This window comes from Ostrinia furnacalis, unplaced genomic scaffold, assembly GCF_004193835.3.
Source record: "Ostrinia furnacalis isolate ACB-3 unplaced genomic scaffold, ASM419383v2 OfSCF7604, whole genome shotgun sequence".
Classification (NCBI taxonomy): domain Eukaryota; kingdom Metazoa; phylum Arthropoda; class Insecta; order Lepidoptera; family Crambidae; genus Ostrinia; species Ostrinia furnacalis.
Window position 1 is genome coordinate 955,717 of NW_021137843.1, and position 4,962 is coordinate 960,678.

At 35.2% G+C, this 4,962-nt stretch overlaps 1 non-coding gene across 1 annotated transcript; it reads left to right on the plus strand.

The window, feature by feature from the left end:
* Window positions 1–993: 993 nt before the first annotated feature.
* Window positions 994–1,066, plus strand: TRNAT-UGU (transfer RNA threonine (anticodon UGU)). Its single transcript has one exon. It is a non-coding gene; the product is annotated as a tRNA-Thr (tRNA).
* The last annotated feature ends 3,896 nt before the right edge of the window (window positions 1,067–4,962 follow it).

A 4,962-nucleotide genomic window follows, 5' to 3' on the forward strand; every position in this document is an offset into this window, starting at 1 on the left:
ATTGTTACATTAAAGCTAATTACCACTCCTTTGCGTCGCGCAGTTGGGTAAATAGTTTAAAATATAAGGAGAGTTATTTACTAAAAACAATATTTTATCGTTCAAATAATAATTTATTCTGATCGCTGATGTTATATCTGATTCGCTTGAATTTAATTTTGATGTTCGATTTTGAAATAGGTAAATTGGCACTGATTGCAAACTGGACAGCTTCAACCAAATCTATGTTATTTATAAGACAGGTAATTTAACCTGTAACTTTACCTAGTAAAACTTTATGGTTCTACGTAAGTATGAAGTATGAAGAAATCAGAAACAAGATCTGCGCATTCGATTACCTATCACTTGAAATCTGCGACCACCTGTATACACATACAGTCAACCACATAAATAACTGGTATTCTCATCCTTATTACCTTAGAAGTTAGGATGAAATTAATGTGTAAATCAGCTTTAGCTCTGTACTGTACTTTCGCCTACGCGTCTTGCTTGTCTTGTCAGTGGTCGAAGAACTACGTGACCTGTGTGCTAAGACGAACATCTGTTTATATTTGTGTCAACGCCTCGTTTATTCAGGTTCTGACAGTATTAAAAACAAACTTACAAAAGAAGTTTAAGTTAAAGTCCTATCTTTACATGAGTTTTATTTCTTTTATCTAAATAACAACGTACTCGTATGTATGTTGTAATGTGTATGGAAATGTAAAATAATAAACGTAATAAAACAAAATATTGCATATTGAATGAATGATAAATGTTATAAAATGTGATTAAAAGTAGCTGATCCTTCTAAAATAATAAAACTACGCATAACATACTTAATTACATATGAGTACATTAATCAAATTAACAATACACAAAGTTGAAATAAAATAAACAAACGAAGCTCATAATTTTTACGAATTTTCATTCGTATTTACATAATTGTTCGTCACAGTTAGCAGATGGCCTGGCGCTTTTAACCGATACGCCATTTTCGCCGCAGCGCCCGTAGCCTCCATAGCTCAGGGGTTAGAGCACTGGTCTTGTAAACCAGGGGTCGAGAGTTCAAATCTCTCTGGGGGCATTGATAAATCATTTTTTATTTTATTTTTAAAATTTGTATTTTATACGCATTAAAAATATTAATTTTTATTTTTTTAGAAATAAATAGGCTACATACTGTTATTAGATAACAAAAACTTGCAACAATCACATTCAATGGTGAAAATTGATAACGATAACATTATTTTTAACGACAATAAAAACCCAAAAATAAATTAACAAATTATAAATATTTATGCAGATTTTTACATAAAATAAAATAAAAAGTATATTTTACAGAAAACAAAAAGACAGGTTCCAAACCGAGTAAGCCCCATTTAGTTAGGCTCGGGAGCCTTGCCAACATTAGCTGTGCTCTGAGCAACGCTACGGGCACAGCACTGCACAGGTTAGCCCTCCCTACAGCGCTGGCCCGGCCTTCATCACCAAGATGCGGCGCTTTCCGCCCTGTCTCCGGGGACTTTCCACGAGGTAAGGGAGCTACAAGAGCTCGTTGGTAACCTCGACAGTTGGACTGGTTGGAACCCCACTGAAGAAGCAAAATTTGGGTATATATTTTGGCAGGATCTAAAACTTTGACACCGCGGTTCAGGTTTTTTCTGGTTTAATTATAAATGGATTGATGTTTCAGCGTAGTAATAACTACAATATAAGCTTCAATATAATAAGGTATTTTTGTGGAAAGTAGCTTTTCAAATAAATCTCCTGAAATACATGATTTTTCCAATACAGTGTTCTGAAACAATTTCTCAGCTAAGTAACGCCATCTATGAACGATATTGTAAACTAAATTACCCACAGTCTACTTTGGTAATCTTGTATTATAGCCTGACCAGGAACATAAAAACCCTCGCCATGTTGCGGAAAACTAATGGTACTAATTTCTTTTAATGGCAACAGTAACTGAAAACTTCATTTACATGTCACCTTGCATGTCAATAATCAAGCTGTCTATTGCTGTCAAAGTTTATTTTAAATGTGTGCAATTGATTTTGTGAATTAAATTGCTAAAATCTTTTTATAGTCTTGAAAGAAAAGTGGTTCACAATGTGTTAAAGTATTATGTCGAAGAGAAATATTAAGGGTTCGGACAATATTTTCATTGAATTATGTTTCCGACAAAGGTTGTCAAATTGACTGACATGTTTATCGTATAGTACAGTCCGCTATGAAAAATTAGCTGTGGTTTGTTTCAACTACCTATTTTAAAGTTTTTTATCACTTTCTAAGTGTTGAATTGGGAAAGAAGTGCCGAGTTTGAAGCGTTCATGAGCAGACATTGCAGTTGAATATTCAAGTTCTGAATTTGATTATTGATGAATAATAAAATAAATCGATTGATGGTTTCATTTAATTTATTTAAACCAGGTTACCTATAATAATATTTTTTCGTTAATTTATGAAAATATCAAATTAGCCCGTAATCCTGAATCCTGATACATAAAGTTAGCCTATTAATTTAACACAGGTACGACTGTACTCAGTGTTGCACTATCAAATGCAATTGACGCGCCTCTATGCCAGGGTTTTTATGTTCCTGGTCAGGCTATAAAAATAGTATTGAAAAGAAGAATAAAATTACAATTATCAGTTTTTTCAATAAAACTGCGTTTTTTATTTTTTTCAATAAGATGATATGGTAGATTAAAAATATGATGGACAATATATGAGTATCTAATCTTCATCAATGGATATTATTTATAGTACGAACGTATTTCTTTTTGTTTGTAAAAATTAAGTAGGTATTTCACTTATCTTACTTAACTTGCGGTCAGGATTAAAGTGTTGTAGACTAGTAAAGATTTTCCTGCCGGGTTTTCTTGACGCGACGACGCCGCGACGCACAGTTTCACGAAAAGTCAGCAACCTTTTTGACATACAAGGGATGTAAGCCTCGGGAAAAAGCCGATCGCAATGTAAAGAAAGACAATAATGGTAATAAGTAAGCTAAACAACAATTGTTTTAAAATAAAAATCAAGCAAAAGCCCTGTTTATTTTAAAAAGTTCAAGTCAACTTTTACTCGAGCGGCTAAAAAGTGACCATAACTTTAAGGTGGAATCTCGATAGTCGTCCAATGGCCATAAAACCCAACTCTGCTGTAAGGGTACAGAGTTTTGAATAGTTTGTTTGTTACATCCGTGATTCGTAATGAGGGAATTTGAGTCGGGTAGTTAAATTTGAACCTTTTTTGTATGTGTTAGGATTTGTTTTTGCTTGGGCCTGCTCAGATGCGCGAGCGCAGGTGTGCGCCCGCCTGGTCGTCGCCGCGGCTACCGCTCTCGGATATGGTATTCATTTATTAATTTGCTTGCGCTGACCGACGCGCCAATATATTAAGTGTACACGTTTAATAGCGCTGATAAACTTGTGAGCGACTTTTATGCTTAGTTACGTATTTTCAAACGCATTATTCAGAAATGTTAGTTACAGATAACTTGATCCGAGACGACTTAATATCGGTACCTATACAACTTGAATTGTAATAGAATGATACTAATGACCTGTATGCAGTCGACTGGAAATTTTAAAACCGTTTGATAGATTTGAAGAAATATGTGAGCTGCTGAATTTGCTCTACATTTCGTTTTAGGCGCTTTGATTCGTGATAGGTATTGATTCCTCGAGCGCTATAAATTACCAGGAGTTAATTAGATAAGTACCATTAACTCATCAAACGATCAATGCATCAGAAGCATGGATCCACGACCATGTAATATCAGCTATGGTAAATAAATAGTAAAATTAAATTAGATTTTGTTCAAATTGAAGTAAAAATGTAGAGTTTTCGGATTAACGTGAAATTAACGTGTTTTGGATACTCAAAATGTACAAACGGGATAAATAATGCAAGTTTAGTACCTGATCGCGATTCTATAACGATAAATTATGATACTTGTGTGAGTTACCCATTTATCGATCTATAAATACCAAGTTTGACGCGCTCTTGTTTACAAGCATTTGCCTAATTTAAAAATAAAATATTTATACAAGATTTATTTGCATTAGTTTGACAAATGGTTCATGTTACAAACAAACACGGAACTAGTCTTCTAGCTCAAATTCCGAAGTTTTTGCAAACCAGTCGGACGGAAAAACCCGTGGCGCCGCGCGACCTCGGCTGTCAAAACTGCTAACATACGGTCGGCCGGTACTCGGCCATTACTCTTATTTTGTCGAAGGCATGAAGAAGTTTTTCTTACGTTTTTTTTGTAACTTTATGAGCGATGTGTGATCAAGCGCCGACAACACCGCAAAATTCTTTAGTTTTTATGTTTCCAGTTTTTTTTGTTCCTTATAAGGTATACGTACCTTGTAATCGTAGAGTTATTCGTATACCTTTGGTTGTAGGTATATCTCATCACAATAATATTTTAACCGCAGACAGTTCAAGCTCTGCAGGCTGAGGCTGAGGTTCCTACTTTCATTGCAATGGTTAATGGTGTAGGATATTGCCGTTAGATGCCGCTGATTCATTTGTGTCATACAATATCCATTGTGCAGGGACGAAAATGTAAAGCTTCAAGAATAATGCTTATAGGCCAGTAGAATTAAACACAAAAATTGATTAAATCGGAAATAATTCCTACAAAAGATTTTTTTGCTTTAATGGCTTCATTGGTTGCCCATTAAGGCTCTCCTAAGTTTTCGACTTCGACGGAGTTGTGCTTAAGTGGTGGGGGCCCCCGAAAGCGGCGTTTTTTCGGTTTTCCGGTTATACCGCGTAAAGGACTTACCCTATCGAAAAGTGGTCTTCCTGACGGTTAAAGGGCACTAAATCCTGCATTGAATAAGACCAAATTAATATGTTTTGGACAAACTGTTCTCGCGCTAAAGTTCGGCAAAGTAGAAAATATACGTATAATTAATGACCCTCTCCACGTCCAATGGCTTGTTACCCACATGCTTCCAAGCCTTG